Source organism: Salvelinus alpinus, chromosome 9 (genome assembly GCF_045679555.1).
Source record: "Salvelinus alpinus chromosome 9, SLU_Salpinus.1, whole genome shotgun sequence".
Lineage (NCBI taxonomy): Eukaryota > Metazoa > Chordata > Actinopteri > Salmoniformes > Salmonidae > Salvelinus > Salvelinus alpinus.
Window position 1 is genome coordinate 33,090,210 of NC_092094.1, and position 24,304 is coordinate 33,114,513.

The 24,304-nt window shown below is 44.3% G+C and overlaps 1 protein-coding gene across 1 annotated transcript in view; it reads left to right on the plus strand.

Moving 5' to 3' along the window:
- Positions 1 to 24,304, plus strand: part of LOC139584671 (peptidyl-prolyl cis-trans isomerase FKBP8-like) — a 54,408-nt gene that overhangs the window by 14,322 nt on the left and 15,782 nt on the right. The window lies entirely within an intron of this gene.

Sequence of the window (24,304 nt, forward strand, 5' to 3'; positions counted from 1 at the left end):
AGATTCAGCCCCTCACATTTCAGTGACAGCTAGCAAGACACCTGCCAGGTGTTATCCAATGAGGTTGCAAGGCGGGCCCAACAGCTCATGTGGACACAGCAGAGAGAGAGAGAGCAAAAAAGAGATCAATGACGTGGTGCACATATCTGCACATATGTGACGTAGTACTCCATTTCCGGGGACCACTTTTGGCGTGTGAGTGCTACTTTCAGAACTACTGGCTAAAAAGTAGACAAAAGTAGCTGAGAATCTCTTTAAAATAATTGCTTGTTCCATTGTAATGCAAACATGCTCTGCTATTAAGCTGTTTTACATTGTGAAAGTATACAGTTTGTTCCAAAGAAGATTACTTATTTTGTGTGGATGGGTGCCAGATCAAAGAGATAGACATTATGCTCTCCTGCTGACAGACTCTCTGTTCAACACCCTCCCTTATATCTTCACAGTCTAATAGCCAGTCAGAGATAGGTAGTCCACAGTATCAAAACGAGATGTTTGAACTGGGGCATAAAGAAAAAAAAGACAATCGACCATTGTAACACTCACCCCAGCACGTTGGCTTGACACAGCCATGTGGAGGCGCATCATTGAGAACGTGACATGCATACCCTCAGAGGACCCCACGTGAGGTAGCACTCCAGCTCTAATCAAGCCTAGCTACATGCTCCTCCTTGCCTCTGTGTGCCATTTTCTCCCCACCACATCCTCCATGCCTGCTGTGCACAGCGCATAGCCAATACGGGAAGGAGATTACTGGTGTATGGCAGAGAATAGAGGAGCCCATGAGGCTCCAGGATGAAATCTGCCACATCCACAGGAAGATGATGTCTTCTGCAGGCACAGATGAATATTTGTCAGGACCCCAGATACAGCTCTGGGCTCTGGGGTGTACACATATGATTTGAAACATGAAGGCGTTATTGTAGCTTCATCTTTCCCTTCCCTGGTTACTCATGAACTGTTTGCTCAATAGCAAAAAATACTCTTGCACAAATGTGAAGTAAGATGAATAAGTCAGAGTGCGATACACACAGACTAGCTAGCACTGAAGTGCTACTTGAAAAGTAATTGAGATATTTGTCTGTTTTGATTAAGGCCAAGACACCTCAAGCGTGTAACAAGAGGACATGTATGCTCTCCCGTTCCTCTGTGTTCATAGCTGGTTTCCATCCACCTTGTTATTCTTCATACACAGTAAGTGTTTAACAGACTTGGTTACTGGGACTCTTTCACTCCAGGGCCACCCTGCTTCTCTCCTAATTTGGGGTCCACACAGGTCAACTCCTATTATACTCATAATTTAAGGCACGGCCATCAACCCCTCCAGAACGCTCCCTTCTCATAATCTGACCTAAGTCAGACCCTTTTATGTTAACAGACACCTAGTTGCTGGGAAACTCAAACACAACCACTACATGAGTTTTCTGATTGTAGCTCCATTATAATGAAAGCAGATGGGAAAGTGTGTGACCAGCAGTTGTTAGCATGAAAGAGCAACACAGAAAAACCCGCAAACACACAAAGAGACAGACGTAGTAGGAGCTCTGGTCGAGTCCTGGCCCTCTGGTCTGTGTTTAGGAGCTTTGGCGTGTTGACTGTATCACACACTAGAGTCTATATGCAGGGAATGACCCAGTGATGTGAGCTGTCTGTGTTTCTCTGGCAGTATGGTGCTACAGTGTGGAGTGGGAGGCCCAGAGGCAGGGAGCCAGGGAGGCAGACTCGTGGCAGAGCAGGCAGTACAATGGGGGGCCCCCTCCGTCAGTGAGGACGTGGAGTGGGGGTGACTCATCATTTGAGACGTCAGCGCTTCGTCATCAGCTGTCTGCATCAGCACAGCAGTCCATCACTGAAGCTCTGTGCTCATACTAACAATATGTCTTCAAAGGGCTTTCTACCTCATTAATGAATCACCAACAGGCTCCCTCAGACTGAATTAACTTGAACGAGTCTTATTATAACATAAACCCAGGGGTTTTAGGGTTTTGCGATTAGTTCAGTGATTAATAAAATTCATATTAAAAAAATATGTGTTTGTATTTTGTGAAATACCTGAGTGAATATGGTAAAGCATATAATTACCCTCTTTTGTATGCTCAGTTAAATGGCTACACATTCCTCCTAATTGCCTGTGGCTGTCTGTATCTGATGAGTGTAACCCAAGGCCATTGCCGTCAGCTCTGGTCAAGTCAAGTAAAGTCCTAACTCCTCAGACGTGGTTCTGTGTCTAATGAGTGGTGCTCTGGGTCTCATCCTTCCTCATGGCGATGATTTGAGGGAGAGAGTGTGAAGGGTCACGCTAATAGCATTGCTATATTAAGCCCCCCCAGATGTGTAGAGCTCTGGCATGACAACCTGAGACACAACTGCCTAATTAGTAAGAAAGTGTGCTGCACTGGGCCCCGTATCCACAGAGAGACTGGGCCTGGCGGGGGGAGAAAGACAGAGGGAGCATCATCATGGTTTAAGATGAGCTCATGCACACTTAACTAGCATTCTGAACTCTGGAGTTCAATGACAAGTTATATTAGTTTATCCAAATAAATGTTTCTGCTACTGTTTGTAATGCTATTTCATCTACTATGGCTTGATGTACAAAGCAAAAGATCAACAAAGACATGATACCTTTTCTAATATCAACCATTTCATCTGTAAATCAGTCTGTCACGGCAGGTAAGCACCCTGGTGTGAGATGCGTGATGACCACTTGCTATGTGATGTGTACAATCCACTGGGTGATATTCTAGACATGGTGACATTTCTTTAATCACCATTTTTTCTCTGGTCCCTATCTTGTTTTCAATACATGCACCAGTAGCGACTCAGACTTTGAGAAAGGAAATTAATTTTTTGATGAATATCTAGTTTCATGACATTTATTTCATTCTCAGAATGTCACACATAAATGACTAAGCTGCATGTGGTCACAAACATTTCTGTCATCAGCATTTACAGAAATCTATTAGGAGGGGATGGAATATTAAGTGTATGTCTGTCTCCCAGGCATAGCTAAAAGGTGTGGCAGTAGTGTGAGGGAGGCAATCTGAAACCTTGTTGGATGAGGATGATTTATTTAATTCATTAATATAATGTTCTGCAGTTCCTTTTTCACTCACTACACTCTCTCAGATACATACACAGTAAATCAAGGAGAGATGAAATTATAGAGTAAAACATTTTAGAGTTAAATTGATTCTACTGGAGTTATTTAAGCCCTCAACATGGTGATACGCTCCCTGGAGTTAGTGTTGATAACTGGAGTTGATTGGGAACGAGTACTTTTAACTCCATTAAGAGTAACCAGAGACAGGGAGTTAAAACTATAGAGTATCCACAGATGTGGGAGGGGCGTGATTGTCATATTTCCCAGCATGCTCTGTTGCTGTTCGAATCCCTGAGCCGACAAGGTGAAGAATCTGTCGATGTGCCCTTGAGCAAGGCACTAAACCCTAATTGCTCCAGGGTCGCCTTTGAAAATGGCTGACCCTGACCGTAACCCCACTCTCCGAGGGTGTCTGAGGGGGAGTGGGATATGCAACAAACACATTTCCAATTCACATATGCGTATTACACCTGTACATGTGTGAAATGGGAAAAATACAAGCACCCACCCAATTATATTAATTATAGATTGATTGTTAGAATTGTATGTTTCATTATCTGTTTTCGTATGTACATTGATTGTTTTTGATCTCATGATATGATATGTAACATACATCTTCCTAAACTAATCTAATCTGTAAATGGTTGGATTATTGCAACCGTTACTGAGAAGGCTGTTCCATTTTACATAATGTAGGAAGTCTAACAACCATATCCTCTTCCCTGCTTCGACATGCATTCTGAATGTAAGTTGGGTGATGTAAAATGGCTGGACATCCTCCCTCTTAAATGGTTACCCCTAGAGATTGGAGGTCATAATGCAAGCCACTATGACACATTAAGGCACATGTAAGTGAGACTTTACACACTTGTACCTCGAGCTGGTCATGGGTGCACCTCAGCAACACTCAAGGTCCTAAACGATATCATAACCGCCATCGATAAAAGACAATACTGTGCAGCTGTATTCATCGACCTAGCCAAGGCTTTCGACTCTGTCAATCACCACATTCTTATCGGCAGACTCAACAGCCTTGGTCTCTCAAATGATTGCCTCGCTTGGTTCACCAACTACTTCTCAGACAGAGTTCAGTGTGTCAAATCAGAGGGCCTGTTGTCCGGACCTCCGGCAGTCTCTATGGGGTGCCACAGGGTTCAATCCTCGGGCAGACTCTTTTCTCTGTATACATCAATGATGTCACTCTTGCTGCTGGTGATTCTCTGAGCCACCTCTACGCAGACCACACAATTCTGTATACCTCTTGGCCTTCTTTGGACACTGTGTTAACTAACCTCCAGACGAGCTTCAATGCCATACAACTCTCCTTCCGTGGCCTCCAACTGCTCTTAAATGCAAATAAAACTAAATGCATGCTCTTCAAACGATCGCTGCCCACACCTGCCCACCTGTCCAGTATCACTACTCTGGACGGTTCTGACTTAGAAAATGTGGACAACTACAAATACCTAGGTGTCTGGTTAGACTGTAAACTCTCCTTCCAGACTCACATTAAGCATCTCCAATCCAAAATTAAATCTAGAATCGGCTTCCTATTTCGCAACAAAGTTGCTGCAAAGTTGCTGCCAAACATACCAGTTTTACAAACATACCCTTGTAAAACTGACTATCCTACCGATCCTAGACTTCGGAAATGTCATTTACAAAATAGCCTCCAACACTCTACTCAGCAAATTGGATGCAGTCTATCACAGTTCCATCCGTTTTGTCACTAAAGCCCCATATACTACCCACCACCCCGACCTCTATTTTCTCGTTGGCTGGCCCTCGCTTCACATTCGTCGCCAAACCCACTGGCTCCAGGTCATCTATAAGTCTTTGCTAGGTAAAGCCCCGCCTTATCTCAGCTCACTGGTCACCATAGCAGCACCCACCCGTAGCACACGCTCCAGCAGGTATATTTCACTGGTCACCCCCAAAGCCAATTCCTCCTTTGGCCGCCTTTCCTTCCAGTTCTCTGCTGCCAACAACTGGAACGAACTGCAAAAATCACTGAAGCTGGAGACTCATATCTCCCTCACTAACTATAAGCACTAGCTGTCAGAGCAGCTCACAGATCACTGTACCTGTACATAACCCATCTGTAAATAGCCCATCCAACTACCTCATCCCCATACTGTTATTTATTTCATTTATTTTGCTCCTTTGCACCCCAGTATCTCTACTTGCACACTCATCTTCTGCACATCTATCACCCCAGTGTTTAATTGCTATATTGTAATTATTTTGCCACTATGCCACCTATTTATTGCCTTACCTCCCTTATCCTACCTCATTTGCACACACTGTATATAGACTTTTTCTATTGTATTATTGATTGTATGTTTGTTTATTCCATGTGTAATTCTGTGTTGTTGTTTGTGTTGCACTGGTTTGCTTTATCTTGGCCAGGTCACAGTTGTAAATGAGAACTTGTTCTCAACTAGCCTACCTGGTTAAATAAAGGTGAAATAAAAATATATATATATATTTTTAAATGTGACCATATAAACCTGAAAATAGTGTTGAGCTTAACTCCATAGGAGAGTAAACATTACTTGAAATAATTAGCTCTAGAATACTGAACAACACTGCAGAGAGATAAAAAAGTAACAGAGTAATTTTCAATTAATACTGTACAGAATGAAACGAAATGATGCAGAGTTAAATATAAACACTACATTTAGCTTATACAACTCTGAAAAAAGAACTCTGTTGCCCGAGTATGTTTTACTCTTTTTAGACTGGGACCAAATGTTGGAGTTACAGTTTCTTCAATTAGAGTTAAATTTACTCTGTGTACTAAATGGACTACCACCATTCTGTAGTTCATTGGAAATGCTGGTGCCAGTCTAAGAGGAAAACCTAAGTACGTAGTTGAACTAACCTACACTTCCTGTGAATAGACAGCTGTTTGACACGTTTTTTTAACACCCATCACATGTTCAGTACTTCCTTGAATCTTGCAATCTTGAGAGTTGCGAGTAGGCCTAACTCAATCTGTTTAAAATAGCACATTATTTGAACCTAAATAACAATAGAAAGGTAATTATTAAGTTTCAAAGATTCTGTTTTAGTTGTGTGACTCTGGTATTGTGCAATTACCAAAAACGCTTTGAAGTTCACAACTGTGAAATTCAAATTTGCACTAAAATGGTCTATGCATGTGAAGTTAGACACAGTGTCTGTGCAAAAAGAGAGCAGATCTGTCATTGCTTGTAACTGTGGCTTAACCATTTACTTCACTAAGGAATCCACAGAACCAAAGGTTCCCTTGGGCTGATAGTAAAATTCCTCCCTTACTGCACACAAACTAGCATACAGTGGGGCAAAAAAGTATTTAGTCAGCCACCAATTGTGCAAGTTCTCCCACTTAAAAAGATGAGAGAGGCCTGTAATTTTCATCATAGGTACACTTCAACTATGACAGGCAAAATGAGAAAAAAAATCCAGAAAATCACATTGTAGGATTTTTTATGAATTTATTTGCAAATTATGGTGGAAAATAAGTATTTGGTCACCTACAAACAAGCAAGATTTCTGGCTCTCACAGACCTGTAACTTCTTCTTTAAGAGGCTCCTCTGTCCTCCACTCGTTACCTGTATTAATGGCACCTGTTTGAACTTGTTATCAGTATAAAAGACACCTGTCCACAACCTCAAACAGTCACACTCCAAACTCCACTATGGCCAAGACCAAAGAGCTGTCAAAGGACACCAGAAACAAAATTGTAGACCTGCACCAGGCTGGGAAGACTGAATCTGCAATAGGTAAGCAGCTTGGTTTGAAGAAATCAACTGTGGGAGCAATTATTAGGAAATGGAAGACATACAAGACCACTGATAATCTCCCTCGATCTGGGGCTCCACGCAAGATCTCACCCCGTGGGGTCAAAATGATCACAAGAACGGTGAGCAAAAATCCCAGAACCACACGGGGGGACCTAGTGAATGACCTGCAGAGAGCTGGGACCAAAGTAACAAAGCCTACCATCAGTAACACACTACGCCGCCAGGGACTCAAATCCTGCAGTGCCAGACGTGTCCCCCTGCTTAAGCTAGTACATGTCCAGGCCCGTCTGAAGTTTGCTAGAGAGCATTTGGATGATCCAGAAGAAGATTGGGAGAATGTCATATGGTCAGATGAAACCAAAATATAACTTTTTGGTAAAAACTCAACTCGTCGTGTTTGGAGGACAAAGAATGCTGAGTTGCATCCAAAGAACACCATACCTACTGTGAAGCATGGGGGTGGAAACATCATGCTTTGGGGCTGTTTTTCTGCAAAGGGACCAGGACGACTGATCCGTGTAAAGGAAAGAATGAATGGGGCCATGTATCGTGAGATTTTGAGTGAAAACCTCCTTCCATCAGCAAGGGCATTGAAGATGAAACATGGCTGGGTCTTTCAGCATGACAATGATCCCAAACACACCGCCCGGGCAACGAAGGAGTGGCTTCGTAAGAAGCATTTCAAGGTCCTGGAGTGGCCTAGCCAGTCTCCAGATCTCAACCCCATAGAAAATCTTTGGAGGGAGTTGAAAGTCCGTGTTGCCCAGCAACAGCCCCAAAACATCACTGCTCTAGAGGAGATCTGCATGGAGGAATGGGCCAAAATACCAGCAACAGTGTGTGAAAACCTTGTGAAGACTTACAGAAAACGTTTGACCTCTGTCATTGCCAACAAAGGGTATGTAACAAAGTATTGAGATAAACTTTTGTTATTGACCAAATACTTATTTTCCACCATAATTTGCAAATAAATTCATTAAAAATCCTACAATGTGATTTTCAGGATTTATTTATTTTTTATTTTATTTTATTTTTTCCCTCATTTTGTCTGTCATAGTTGAAGTGTACCTATGATGAAAATTACAGGCCTCTCTCATCTTGTTAAGTGGGAGAACTTGCACAATTGGTGGCTGACTAAATACTTTTTTGCCCCACTGTATCTGCCTCTCCGAAAGTCATCAAATCTAGTCCTAATCATGTAGCCAAATCTATTGAAAAAAAGTATCAACCAAAAATGACAATTTAATATCCCCGAAATTGGATGATAGACTGAATTCCCCTCCAGAATTCTAGGTATACTTTCCACACTACCTTCACTGAACAGCCCATAACAAGGTTTACATTTGTGTGTTCCCATCAGTAAAAATAACATTGAAATAACAGGAAGTGCTGTTAACCTGTAGTCACACCTTCCTTCACGACATATCAGTGACAGTCCAGTGATTATATATTATATGGTCGATGCCAAATGTGTTGAAATGTTTATTCTGTTATGGAGCAGATGTTACACTTGTATTTGTGGATCAACTTTAAAATGTTTTATGTATCATTGGCTCATATTTCATATAGAACATGCAGCCTAAAAAAGGCATAAATTGTTCAGTGCTAAACAAGTTGACAACAATATCACAACTTCATAGTGTGGGTCATAATCATGAGTTGTAAACAACTGATATGAGTCTGCTTCACAGTGGCTTGGCACAGATTCGCTGGGCCCCTCCGCAAGGTTCGAGCAAGGCCCCATTTATGGGACAGAGAGAAAAATATGCAATATTATAGTTAACCTCATGCTATTTTACACATTTTGACATAAGGCTGAGAATTTTTTTTGCTGTTTTACATTTACATTTACATTTAAGTCATTTAGCAGACGCTCTTATCCAGAGCGACTTACAAATTGGTGCATTCACCTTATGATATCCAGTGGAACAACCACTTTACAATAGTGCATCTAACTCTTTTAAGGGGGGGGGGTTAGAAGGATTACTTTATCCTATGTTAGGTATTCCTTAAAGAGGTGGGGTTTCAGGTGTCTCCGGAAGGTGGTGATTGACTCCGCTGACCTGGCGTCGTGAGGGAGTTTGTTCCACCATTGGGGTGCCAGAGCACTTCCTCAGAGGTAGGGAGGCGAGCAGGCCAGAGGTGGATGAACGCAGTGCCCTTGTTTGGGTGTAGGGCCTGATCAGAGCCTGAAGGTACGGAGGTGCCGTTCCCCTCACAGCTCCGTAGGCAAGCACCATGGTCTTGTAGCGGATGCGAGCTTCAACTGGAAGCCAGTGGAGAGAGCGGAGGAGCGGGGTGACGTGAGAGAACTTGGGAAGGTTGAACACCAGACGGGCTGCGGCGTTCTGGATGAGTTGTAGGGGTTTAATGGCACAGGCAGGGAGCCCAGCCAACAGCGAGTTGCAGTAATCCAGACGGGAGATGACAAGTGCCTGGATTAGGACCTGCGCCGCTTCCTGTGTGAGGCAGGGTCGTACTCTGCGAATGTTGTAGAGCATGAACCTACAGGAACGGGTCACCGCCTTGATGTTAGTTGAGAACGACAGGGTGTTGTCCAGGATCACGCCAAGGTTCTTAGCACTCTGGGAGGAGGACACAATGGAGTTGTCAACCGTGATGGCGAGATCATGGAACGGGCAGTCCTTCCCCGGGAGGAAGAGCAGCTCCGTCTTGCCGTTTTAGAGCTCAGGGATTCTTGAAAGATGGGACAAATATTTGTCTTAATATTAACATTTTAAATATATATTTTGATAGACCAAAGTATCAGCCATCACACCATGTAAAGGAGCAACCTCCTATTATTATTTTTTTCATTTCTGTTTTTCTTCATACAATACAACTAACTGGATCTGTCAACTCCATCAGGTAACATAAAAGGCATTTCATTTGAACAATTATTGTTCAACAAGTGTTTAAAGGCCTTGATTGTTTAATTCTAACAGTAGCTTATTCAAATATGAAATACAAGTCTCCAAACTTATTTTTGTTTTACAGCACTATTAAATGCTCCAGAGCTAATTTAATTAGCATTTTGGCATGTTTTTCTAGATTTACAACGTTGACATTATCCCTTAGGTCTAGCACAGCAAATACTTAAATTGTTGAAGCATAGGTTGCAGAACAGTGATTAAAATATTATTTGACGGAGTTAACAAGCCACTGGCGGAGTTGACAACAAAACAGATACTCAAAACAGACATATTTTTTATTTTCTAAACCTAAAAGTTCAATACAAACATTTGTAAAATATGGAAAATGATTCATTTAAAAATCCCCAAATAAAAACATAACTATTCTTTAACTGGCCATGACTGACCCAGCAGACTCGGACCAGCTCCGCAACTCCGTCTCCTCCCAAGGAGCCACCATTGGAAGGCACGAGGAATTGCTTCATGGTCTTATGGAAGGGTTCCAGACCTTGGCCGAATACCACGACAGAGTGTTGAACACATTGCTGGAGCAATTCCGCGGGTTGTCTGGTAGGCATCCTACCACAACATCTACCACAACATCCCAGCCCCTCAGTAACCCGGCTGTTAGCAGTGCCACCTCCCCGGGCACCTCGGTTTCCCCGGAACCCCGCTTACCTCCTCCGGAACGCTTCGATGGAGAGTCGGGCACCTGTCGGGTGTTTCTCGATTCAGTGTTCCCTCATCATCGAGCTGCAGCCCTCCTCCTTCCCCTCGGACCGCTCTAAGAAAGTGTACCTCATCACACTGATGTCCGGGAGGGCTCTCGCCTGGGCTACGGCAGTATGGGAACAACAGTTTGCCGTATGCTTCAGCCTGGATATGAAGAAGGTTTTCGATGCTCCAGGAAAGAGGCTGCCTGGAAGTTACTCCAGCAAGACTCCCACAGTGTGGCAGACTATGTGGTGGATTTTCGCATTCTGGCAGCTGAGAGTGCCTGGAACCCAGAAGCACTGTTCGACATGTTCCTGCACAGAGTATTGGAGGAAGTAAAGTATGAGATTGCAGCCCGGGAACTACCGACGGATCTCATCGCCCTGATCATTCGGATCGATGGGCGATTACGGGAGCGAAGGAAGGAGGGGAGGTTCAATGTCACTCGCCCGCCCAAGGCTTCCACCTCGCCTCCGAGGCATCCCGGAAGTCCCCGATGGCTCTGTTGCTGAGAGAACCCGAGGCTACCAGAGTTCCTCAGAGAGTCTCCAACGTCTGCCGATTCACCTCTTCCCAAGCCGATGCAACTAGGCAGAGCTAGGCTGTCCCCAGACGAACGGCTATACAGGCGTAATTTCTTGTCTGCCTGTCCACTAAAAGACCAGGCTCACCGGTAGGAGCAAGTACTATGGTGGGCCATATGGAGTACTTTCCCTCTCCCCTTACCTGCACCCCTTTTCATGCCATCTTGCTATGGGGGAACCAGTCAAAATCTCTTCGGGTACTCATCAACTCTGGGGCCGATGAGAGCTTTATGGACGCTACCCTGGTGTTCTAGCTGGGCATCCCCACTCAGCCCCTCTCCATTCCCATGGAATGGAGCGCTGGACGGGCGCTCTATAGGCTGAGTCACCCACAATACCACCCCCATCAACCTATGTGTGTCAGGGAATCACAGCAAGAGATCCAATTCCTGCTTATTAAGTCTCCTCAGGTTCCCGTGGTATTGGGATTCTCTTGGCTCCAGCGACACAATTCCCTTATTGACTGGTCTACTGGTGCCATCATGGGCTGGAGCCCGTTCTGTCACGCTCCCTTGCCTGAAGTCAGCGCAGCCTGTCCCGGGACGTCTTCCTGGGGGCTCGGAAGTTGCCCCGGACCTCTCCATCATTCCCGCAGAGTAAAACCGGGAGGTGTTCAGTAAGGCCCGGACCACTTCGCTTCTGCCACACTGCGGGACTGCGGGATCGACCTTCTCCCAGGTAACACTCCGCGCCGGGGATGACTGTACTCTCTGTCAGGTCCGGAGACCAAGGCTATAGAGACCTACATTGAGGACGCCCTAGCTGCATGGTTCGTCCGTCCTTCTGCCTACCCCGCCGGCGCAGGGTTCTTCTTTGTGGAAAAGAAGGACAAAACCCTGCGCCCGTGCAATGACTCTGGGGCCTCAACGACATCACAGTGAAGAACCGCTACCCGCTACCACTCATCTCCTCGGCCTTCGAGCCACTCCAGGGGGCCACCGTGTTCTCCAAGCTGAACCTACGGAACGCCTACCACCTGGTGCGGATACGGGAAGGGGACAAGTGGAAGACTGCCTTCAACACGGCCAGCAGTCACTATGAGTATCTGGTCATGCCATTTGGCCTTACCAACGCCCCAGCTGTGTTCCAGGCTCTGGTTAATGATGTTCTCTGCGACATGTTGAACCGGTTTGTCCTCGACTACTTCAACGACAGCCTCGTTTTCTCCCACTCCACCCAAGAACACATGCTCCACGTCCGACAGGTTTTCCAACACCTCCTGGAGAACCAGCTTTTTGTGAAAGCAGAGAAGTGCGAATTTCATTGCTCCACCATCCCCTTCCTGGGTTACATCATCGCTGCAGGGAGTGTACAGATGGATCCAGGGAAGGTGAGAGCAATGGTGGATTGGCCCCAGTCTACGTCCAGAGTGCAACTGCAATGTTTCCTGGGATTTGTCAACTTTTATATCCACTTCATCCGGAGATACAGCACCCTGGCTTCCCCCCTGTCTGCACTCACCTCTCCCAAGGTTCTGTTCACGTGGTCCCAAGCTGCTGACCGGATGTTCCGAGATCTCAAACACTGTTTCACCACAGCTCCCATCTTGGTTCATCCTGACCGGTCCCACCAGTTCGTGGTGGAGGCCGATGCTTCAGATGTCAGTGTGGGGGTTGTCCTATCCCAGCGTTCTGCCCTGGAGCTCAAGTTACATTCCTGCGCCTTCCTCTCCCATTGCCTCAACACCACGGAGAGAAACTACGATGTGGGGAATCGTGAGCTTCTCGTGGTGAAAATGGCATTGGAGGACTATAGCCCCTTGGCTACACGCCCGGAACACGAGACCATCCTTCCCACCTCGTGCCTGGCAATGGCACTCAGTGGGGGAATAAGGAAGTAGGTTCGTGAGGCACAGCATTCCCAGCCAAACCCTGAGGGGGCCCAGATAACCAGATGTTTGTTCCTAACGCTATCCACTCCTCGGTCCAGGAGTGGGCCCATTCCTCCAAACGTGCCTGCCACCCGGGCTCCCGTCGGACCCTGGCCTTTGTGCGTCAATGCTTTTGGTGGCCTACCATGGTTCCTGACATCTCCGCATTTGTCACCGCATGCACAATCTGTGAGCAAAACAAGACTCCCCGGCAAGCTCCGGCTGATCTCCTTCAACCTCTGCCTGTTCCTCACCATCCCTGGTCCCACATACCCCTGGACTTTGTCACAGGTCTCCCCCCGTCTGATGGCAACACCGCCATCCTGACAGTAGTGGACCGTTTTTCCAAAGCCACCTGCTTCATTCCTCTCCCAAAGCTACACTCTGCCAAAGAGACGGCCCAGCTCATGGTGCAGCACGTCTTCCAGATCCATGGACTCCCAGTGGACATGGTCTCTGACCGGGGTCCTCAGTTTTCGTCCCAGTTCTGGAAGGCGTTCTGCACACTCATTGGGTCATCGGCCAGCCTGTACTCCGGGTTCCACACCCAGTCCAACGGCCAGTCGGAGCGAGCCAACCAAGACCGGGAGACAACTCTTCGCTGCCTGGTCTCAACCAACCCCACCACCTGTAGCCAGCAACTAGTGTGGGTCGAATACCCCCGCAACACCCTTCCTTGCTCTGCCACGGGTCTCTCGCCCTTTGCGTGTTGCCTGGGTTATCAGACCCCGCTCTTCCCTGAGCAAGAGGGCGAGATCGGTGTACCGTCGGCCCCGATGTTTGTCTGTCTCTGTCATCGTACCTAGAAGAGAGCCCAGTCGGCTCTTCTCAAGACCACCTCCAGATATCAACGACAAGCGGACCACCACCGGACCCCGGCTCCCCGGTATCGTCTCGGGCAGAGGGTATGGTCTGCCCCTCTGTGTGGAGTTCCGCAAACATTCCCCATTTCCAAGATTATTAGTCCCTCTGCTGTTCGTCTTCTGTTGCCCTGTACCCTCCATATACATCCCACTTTTTCATGTGCCTAAAATCAAACCCATGTCTCACAGCCCTTTGTCTTCTGTTTAGTCACCTGATTTCTCAATTTGCAGTACGTTTGCTAATTGGTTGTGCTGCCAGACTTATTTGCCATACCTCAGTCAGCACAGAAGAAGCGTGCTACACCTGAGGAAAGCTCAACTAATCCAGCTGACATTTGAGGGGGATCATACAAGAAGATTTCAGGGCAAATGGAATCATCAATTACTCAGGAAGTTCCACAGATAATCAAGGAGGCTGCAACTCTTCTGAATAGGTATAAAAAATCTAGCTGGTTGGTTTTGATCAAAATGTTGCTTTATTGTGTAGGGCGCTGTCCATGGTGCTAATATAGCGCAGCGGAGATTCGCGCCATCTTGTTTTTCAAAAGCATTTGAACTTTTATGTTTATTGTGGTATAGCGTGGTTTTCTTGGTAACCTGTTGGTTTTCGTGGTTGTAAATTGAACTGTACGTATTCAAAACGTGTTAATGGTAGGTTGGCATTTCTTAATTGATTATGTGGGTGGAATTTGATTCACAGAAGTGTATTATTCCATATCACAACGTGCTGCTGAACTCTTCAGTGGCATGGTCTGCCATGTTTGAAGCGGGCCTATAGACCTATTTTTTTGGCAAGACAACTATGCATGGCTGCATCTCACTGTAATAGGTTGTAGGCTATGTTTTGTTTATTTAGATCTCCATTCATCTTTTTTTTAGTGCTTTTGTTTACTATTAATAGTAAACTAAAGCACTAAATATAAGATGAATGGTGATCTAAATGAACAAAACATAGTCTATCGATCTGATTATTTTGAGATGCAGCCATGCATAGTTTTTTCTGTTCGGAAGTATAGGTTTGTTTGCCCATTTGCAGTTGTGTCAGTATTCTAAGCCAAACTGCTATTCAGTATTTTTGTTTGCATGCATGAATACTGTAACTAGGCTACTAATACTTTAACTAGGCTACTTTCAGCATTTAGTTTGCATTATTTTGGTAAAACCGATGTGTGTATGGCTGCATTCACATAGGGTAATTCACCTATTTTAAACAGCCTATCAATCTTGTAGCCTATATTCCTTACCGAAATGGCCTTTACTGTGTAGGGAGCTCTTCATTGTTCTGATAGAGCCCAGCGGAGAAAGGCTGCAGATTTCTCGCCAACCTGTCACTTCTAAAGCATTTAATGATCTCGGAGTCTCGGCATTTGAACTTTATGTTTATTATGGTATATTGTGATATAAACAGAATTCAATATAATTCCAATGCAAGAACCCCAAGAAATTGTGCTGATTTTAACTGCCCCCTTATACCTGGTGTACACTACACGACTTTCAAAATCATAACATCGCTGATCCTCTCACATTTAACGACCGTCTTTCATGTCGTTTTTTGTCTTGCCTTTGTAGTGCTGCGCACACTAAATGATCTGGCACAGACGCGGTGTCACACACTACAAGATTCTGATGTGATGATGTGATTAGATTGCTAACATAGCTAAAATGACCTGTGGCTCAAAGCAGCCTCATACAAGTTCAGTCAGACATTCAATCTTGCCATACAGAGTTTACATTTCTAGCCAACATTTTGAATTGAAAAACATTACTTGTGAACTTCAGAGCTGTAATGATTTGACACTTTGGCTTTGGTTAAAGGCAAGTACAGACGCATACTAGTTGTCATCGCTCCTACTCTGCACATTCTGGGTCATGTGAAACAACATCATCATCATCTCACTGGCTTCTTCTCTAGCGAGCTCTCATTGGCTATTGCTGATCACCATTCTCCAAAACTTGTCGTAACACATCTCACACTACAAGAGCATTGCAGATTTTGTGCCGATAAAATCAAACATGTTTGAAAATATTGGGATGTCTGGGACTGCTCAAAGACGGGATCGGTAGCCCTCAGATTGTGCCTTTGGCCCGGTCACATTAAACGAGCATCAGTGACGGCCATGTGCCCCGAGTAGGCAACGACATGGGGATTTTGTCTCCGATTTCAACAACTTGTCTGGGACAGCTAAATTGTGGCCAAAATAGTGTAGTGTACACCCAGTTTAGTCACTTCATCCTGGCGCCGGGTCTGTGGTTTATGACGTGTAAATGTCACGCCCTGGCCTTAGTATTATTTGTTTTCTTTATTATTTTAGTTAGGTCAGGGTGTGACATGGGGTATGTGTGTGTTTTGGGTGATTATATGGTATAGGGGGTGTTGGTTGTAGTGTATGGGTTTGTGTTGAGTGTATGTGTCTAGGTATGTCTATGGTTGAGTGTAGGTGTTTAGGAAAGTCTATGGTTGCCTGATTTGGTTCTCAATCAGAGACAGCTGGTTATTGTTGTCTCTGATTGGGAGCCATATTTAAGGTAGCCATAGGCTTTAGGTGTTTGTGGGTAATTGTCTATGTTGAACGTTTGTAGCATGTGTGTGTGTGCGCACTACGTTTATAGCTTCACGTTTGTTGTTTTGTATAGTTTGTATAAGTGTTTCGTTTCGTGTTTCATCTTCGTCGTTCTAATAAAAGAAAATGTATTCATATCCCGCTGCGCCTTGGTCCGTCTCTCCTCCACACGATCGTGACAGTAAATATGCTATCTGCGGGACCCGACCTCCAGAAACAACCATATATAAAAAATGGTGATCCTCACATTGCATCACACAATTCCATTTAATTCAGCGGTTTGCGACGCACCCTCAAATCAGTCATGTCTCAAAATAGTCCCCTTTAGTCACAGTGTTGACCCATGTCTCTCTAAACCCCAGACAGAGGAGTCATAGTATAGCTGTGGTTTTAGCAATCTGCCTCCACCAGCTCTTCTCAGATGCTCCGGCACACATAAATGACTATAAAAAGCTACTGTAAGCACTGCAGCTAGCCCCAGGCCTGAGATTGGATTCATTTTAACAGGCTGAGGAGGCCTGCTGCAGATTATATGAGGACTTTTGAAGAGCTCACCCCCAGGCGGTGGGCAGGACCTACCCTTGATCCCTGCTGTTTCCTCCCTCATTGGATTTTGTGGAAGTGAGAATAAAATTACACAATATAGTAAAAACACACAGAGGCAGCAGCCCAGTTAGATGTACATAGTTGACAGAATAAACGTTGGCTAGTCCTTGTATAGTAGACAGTAGCAGAGGAGTGTTTTGCAGTAAATGAACCGCTGAGGCAGAACAACAGCTGTGACGTTTCACTGAGGGCAGGATTAGAGATAAACACCTTTGTGTGGTTGTTTTGGTGTTATGTCCAGAGCTGCTCAAGTCTCTCTAAAATGCAAAACAGAAGCAAATTAATGTCTGGTGACCAATCCAATTGAGGTGCTTTTTACAACATTAGAGTGCCTCATCAATCCTCCACCGAGTATTGTTAGAACACATCTATTTTTATTAATAGCATACTATTGTAGGTTATCTACATAGCAACCACGGTGAGGCACTTTCTGGGCATTTCCATCATTTAAAAACTCAAGTGCCTGACGTCAAATGGACTTCTGTTTTCCCCCACATATCTTTTTCCTTTATTCAGACTGATAAGGTGTCTGCCTGGCAGATAACATAATGAGTCAGCTGCATTAAGAGCTATAAACATTAAATTACATTAATTAAATTCGCATTGCAGCTCTCTGAGTCAAACGGATCAGTCATGGATGCATGCATCCCATAGAGATGACATGGGGAGAGAGGAAATCAAAACAAAGCCTTCATAAGTGAGGACCATTATCCAAACAAACAGTATGGCATGGCAGGGGTTACACACATTCTAGTGACGTGACTACTGTATATGAAAACATTACTCTGCCTTGATTATCAGTACATGTCACTTATACTACTGCACGTGTTATAAGAAAACATGCTGAGTGTTTACTGTAAATGTTGCCTCGCCTTACACGCCTATACTTTAATGTAGAGAGAGAAAATGCCTGAACAGCCCCAGGCCAGATGAGCCTGTCAATGTGACTCCCTCAACCTGTCACGCCCTGACCTTAGAGAGCCTTTTTATGTCTCTATTTGGTTCGTTCAGGGTGTGATTTGGGGTGGGCATTCTATGTTTTTGTTTTTTTATGTTTTGACCGGGTATGGTTCTCAATCAGGGACAGCTGTCTATCGTTGTCTCTGATTGGGAACCATACTTAGGTAGCCCTTTTCCCTCCTTTCTTTGTGGGGAGTTGTCTTTGTTTGTGGCACTATCACGGTTGTTTTTGTATTGTTTATTGTTTTTGTTGGCGTCATTCAAATAAAAGTAACGTACGCTCACCACGCTGCACCTTGGTCCGCTTCTTCCAGCATCGGCCGTGACACAACCCTTCTCTGTCTCTCAGTACCACTAGCAGACTTGCTGCTTCAGCTAAATATTTTGCCAACGTCTCTTATCATTTCTACCCCACCCTCACTCAGGTCAGTCAGTGTCGGTTCAGATGTTGACCGGCAGAATAGGGTCAGTCCTAAAGGTTAACTTTACCTGACGAGTAAAACTTTTCTAGGGCTTAAGTTACTGTGTTCTTCTTTGCTGCTTGGCTGTTTATGACCCCATCACATCTCAAGGCTTGACAACTCCAATCAGCCTGTAGAAAGGTTATATAGGCTATATACCCTAGTTTCTCTGGACTCTGCCAATAACAACCCCTAACAAACTCTCAACTATGCATATACTCTTGTTGTGGCTAACTGTGGGTGTGTGGCTTACTTTGCTGGGCTTTGGACTTTAAAACAATTTCAGTATATGTGTGAGAGAATCTAATGGCATCTTTAGGCTACAACAGCGATCAGTTGTGTGCCAGGCTCTGCTAAGCCTAGCCTCAAAGGAGTGTGTAGAGTTGCCTTCACCCCAGTAGGTTCCAGGTTCAGATTTCATTAGGAGGCCACAGCCTGGGTTCGTTCAGATGAGTTTGTTCCACTGACCAGCCTGTGTTTCCTGTCTTGTACTAATCAGGCCCTGGGGGCTCATTCACTGAGCCGGCTACAGGGCAAATCACTAGTGCCCTGTGTGACACTGTTAACCCAGTGGAGATTTAACCATGTTGGGATCTCAAATTACATCTGACAAGTCTCTGGCACTGCCTGTTTGTTTGAGGATAGTAGGTGCAGTTCAAAGCCATTCATATTTTGGGGTGATAAAAAATGAGGTTGATGAAACTTTAGCTCTCTGTAGGCTACACAATAGGTAGTGCCTTGTAGCTACATATGTTTAAGAAGCACACTGTACAGATCTGCCTTAATTCTGCACCACCAAGTGAATGGTAGTGATCACACCTTTAAGAGGAAAACCTTTTTAAACTGTGTTTAATTATATTTTGTTCCAAAGGTCACCTGTTGAATCCTGCACGAGGATGATAACCCTTTTTCTGAGAAACCTTTTTGAAACAGCATATGGCTTCAATTTCAGACCCAAATACCTTGCAACGGATGCAAGTGTGCATGCATGTGTGTAGGTTACAGTGGGTGAGTAGTGCATGCCTGTATTTGGTTACATGTGTTAGGGATGTCATCTGAGTTTGCATCCTCATCATGAGGCTGATGAGAGGCAGCTACCTGCTTTGATAAAACATGACTCATCCTCCAGCAAAGTGGTCGTATTAGCTGTCCCATTCCGGAAACCATGAAATGCAGTCACCTACTCCAGGATCACGATGGCAGGGGAGGTATTATTTATTATTTCCAATGACTCACAGTTCAGACTCAATTAAAGTCACTCTCCTTGTGCCTTTGTGTGATCCTGTAAAACCCTCCATGACCTGATATGACTTACTTCCTCTCCAAATATCAGCAGAGAAGTAACAAGGCTGTGCTGTGGCTGAGACTGACCTGCTGATCATGGTGTTGTGATTAGATTGTTTGTATTGGATTGTTTAAAGGCTTGATCCCACCAAGATAAAACAGATGTCTCCCTTAATGCACTGTGTAAGCTTCATTACCAGTTTAGATATCAAGTGTTCTACTTATCTATACACAGGACTGACAGGCTGCTGCAGTAGCTAGCTACATTCTTTACACCCAGTGTAATAAGAAGTAACAATGCAGCTTTCTCCTGACATGACTGACAGGGCTCATTGATTTTAGGCCTATGATACACTTTATTTTATTTTATATTTTTGTTCACTTTTTACCCCCATTTTTCTCCTCTATTTTGTGATATCCAATTGGTAGTTACAATCTTGTCCCATCGCTGCAACTCCCGTACGGACTCGGGAGAGGCGAAGATCGAGAGCCATGCCTACTCCGAAACACGATCCTGTCAAGCCGCACTGCTTCTTGACACACTGCTCGCTTAACCCGGAGCCAGACGCCCCAATGTGTCGGAGGAAACCGTACAGCTGGTGACCGAAGTCAGCGTGCATGCGCCCGGCCCGCCACAAGGAGTCGCTAGAGAGCGATGGGACAAGGACATCCCAGCCAGCCAAACCCTCTCCTAACCTGGACGACGCTGGACCAATTGTGAGCCGCCTCATGGTTCTCCCGGTCACGGCCGGCTGCGACACAGCCTGTAGTGACGCCTCTAGCACTGTGTTGCAGTGACTTAGACTACTGCGCCACTCGGGAGACCCTGTGATACAATTTTGATAGCAGTACAAAAGATAGTTCCTAGCTTCCCTACGAAACAAAATTAAAATGGAAAGGAAACAGTTGCTGTGAAATTCTCTAAAACAAAGATGCACAAAGGCCACAGTAACAAAGAGGACATGTTGTTAAACAGGCCAATTTTTTCTGATGAATTCCCGAGTACACTATCCTCTATTACAATTTACACACAACCACCTTTAGCAAGTTTATCTCAACCAGTGAATTTACCCTAACTGGACCCCTTTGGCACAGTGACCTGCTTGTCTTAGCCTCCAGCCAGCCAGTTTGAGTAGCTATGTTTGTTTTTCAATAATGGTAGTGTATTGAACGGCCTATAATGCAGGCTAGCCTTTGGACTATTGTGAAATGTAGTGAGATAAGAGCAGAAAGGGAAAACTACACAGCAAAGAGAATCAAATCACTATTCTAGTTTGTCTATGTATACATTCTCAGTGATTGTCATATATCCTGGTCAATGGATGTACATGGAGTGGGTGACCAGAATGAGAAGAAAATTCCATATGAAGGTGGAATGCAATGACATGAGTTGTTGTGCTGTTTTAAAATAAATCAACTATTCACATTTCCATTAAATAAATATAATGCCTGTGAGGACATGTCAAGAAAGGTGGTGGACAGATTGATGGCAGATCATGAAAGGATACTTCCTCTGTAGTACGCAACAAAAAGGACAAACAACAATACAGTATATCCAACCTATCAAAGCCATTTGGGATTTATTACAGTTTCCAGTAATAGCCCAATTAACTTTGAATGTTTCAAAACCACAGGCAGAACATAAACACATTCACTTTGTGAATACATTCCATCTCACATCTGTGCTTATGGACACTTGCCCAAGACACCGAAAGGGAGATTAACTCTTCGAAGGGTCTTGTCCGATAAATATTGCATGGACCTAGGCTCTGTGGGTTCACCTACAGTAAGCATGGCTGTAATCAAATTCAGCTATACATCTACATATACTAAATCGGAATATTCTACGAGCAGTAGCGGTCAGTTCCATTTATGATGAGGGAGGGCAATTATTTTCTATTACAGCATATTGGATGACTGTCATTCATATTCCATTCACCCTGTTCAATGTAACATTGATATGTTTAGACTACTACATGATACACAAATTTTCCCTATACCCATCATGAGGTTGCTACAACCTGGCATATGAATGAACGTTTAAAATGTACAGTAGGTGCACACAGGTCGAGAGACTAATTTGAGGTGACAGACAGTGATACATGGACAGACAGTGACATTCAATACCGCCTCGGACTGTTGCCTTTAGCTGATATTGGGTGTAATCATTAGTCCAACAGTAGCAAAAGAGAGTCAGTAAGCAGTTACACCGGCGGGCCCCGGTGGCAATAAATTAGTCAAACGAAAAGCTTACCTTGACTTGGAAGAGTTCCAGTGTTGTGTTGGAAAGTCATAGCCAGCTAGCTAGCATAGCATCCCTCTGTTTGAGCAGGGTGTTTCAGTAGGCTAAACTAGCTAGCTGCATTTGCTAGCTAAGTAAGTGAAAAAAATGGCACTCTCTCTATTTCTCTCTTGCTTCTCCTTCATTTTGAAATAAATACATTTGATCAAAACTGTTCTGTCTTTCTCTCTCTTATAGTCAACTACTCACCACATTTTATGCACTGCAGTGCTAGCTAGCTGTAGTTTATGCTTTCAGCACTAGATTCATTCTCTGTTCCTTTGATTGGGTGGCAACATGTCAGTTCATGCTGCAAAAGCTCTGATAGGTTGGAGGACGTCCTCCGGAAGTTGTCATAATTACTGTGTAAGTTTATGGAAGGGGTTGAGGAACATGAGCCTCCTAGATTTTGTATTGAAGTCAATGTACCCAGAGGAGGATGGAAACTAGCTGTCCTCCGGCTACACCATGGTGCTACCCTACAGAGTGCTGTTAAGGCTACTGTAGACCTTCTTTGCAAAATAGTGTGTTTTAATCAATTATTTGGTGACGTGATTATATTTAGTATAGTTTTATCTATTAATGTTTTACAATTTAAATTTTTATGAAATTCAGTGAGGAGGGTGGTCGTCCACTTCCTTCTCTGAGGAGCCTCCACTGTCTACGAGCTAGTCACATTGAAAAGGGTCAGCATCACTAATGGTGGAGTCTGAAATCTAAACAAAGCTAGTTCTTTTTTTGTCTACTCATCCAAAGCCCCTACTTCCTCCAGTCCCAAGCAAAGAGATCCATCTCATGTTTCCAAGGCCATACTGTAGCTCATCTGCTACATGCTCCTGCATCACATAACACAGGATGTTGTCCCTTGGGTGGAGAGGTGAAAAGGTAACCCGATTCCACCTCCTGATACAGCCACACAGTGACTGGAGCTATACTAATTCTGTTAGACAGACATACATTGTGTAATTGACACAACCTGTTTGAATAATTCATGATCTGACACACCACAGTGCTATCACCTTGCAACAATGACAACTGGACTTATCAGTATCAGGCTTAGTTTCAGACCAATACTTTTTAGAACTGCATTTTCGTATATGATCTCCTACATTTTTTATTTCCATTTTTTTTAAAGTGAAGTGAATTTTATTCATTTATTTTGGCATACAGTATGACCTTGGCATACTTAGGAAGCTAATGAATCAGAATGGCACCTGATAATTATGTCTTTAGATTGAATGCTGGATAATAATGAGAGGGGGTTTACCACTTGCACTATAATTAAGCAAGGGCTGTGCACTGTACCTTCTAGATGTTCACATATGGTATGGGAATTGTGGAGCTTTCCACCAAAATAAGTTCCACTAAGTTCAACCTACTGCTCCCTCTGCTAAACATCACCAAATTAAGAGAGCCCATGTCATGCATGTGTGCACACTTCGGAATCAGAGCCGTAACCTAGTTAATGATTATACTCTATTGTGTGCTATGGGGTCACAGGGACCAGATGATCAGCTGGAGAACCAAATTAACGTTCCTTCTGAGTGAATCTTGAGTAAGCTGAAGCAATCAGTATCTCACAGGTGTAACTCACAGGTGGACCAGATTACATTTCTTGCCTGTTTTGAGGGATTGGAATACCCTCACAAGTTCACAAACCCAAGTACTCATGCTGACTTACATATTAGACTTTAATTCACTGTAGCAACACTGCCCTGGGAGAGAACAGCTGCCAAAAGGAGTGTGAATGGACAGGAATATGAAAAAGCAGAGAGGTCCGCAGAGGCCCGCACACTGAATATGCTCCCAAATGTACCACCTTTACTGGACAACACTTCGATCCAATATGACCTGACGAAGACCATGAAGGATCAAAACGTTGTCCAATAAAGGTGACAAACTGGAGCATATTCAGTGTGTGTACCTCCCTCTTCTTTTTCAAGTATCCTTTATTAGCCAAATACCTTAGTTGTTTAAGGATGTGTGCATGACCACTAACTTTTCAACAGACAGGAATATATCACATTTTAACAGTACCAGTTCCCTATTGACCAGATAGCAGAAATTGGGTGTCTACTAATATATATTGCAGGTGAAGTCACCGATCAATATGTAGTCCAATCAATTAAGATGTAACCAAAACAACGTAAAACTTAGTTGTGATATTGGCAAATGAAGGCACGTGGAGAATGACTTCAGAACAAAGGTTTTTGTGATGTTGTCAAGTCAACATAAGAGCTATTATCTGCACTGACCCAGCATATTTACACACAACGATGTGTGACAATCAAAGATATTTAGACAATGCCTATTGTC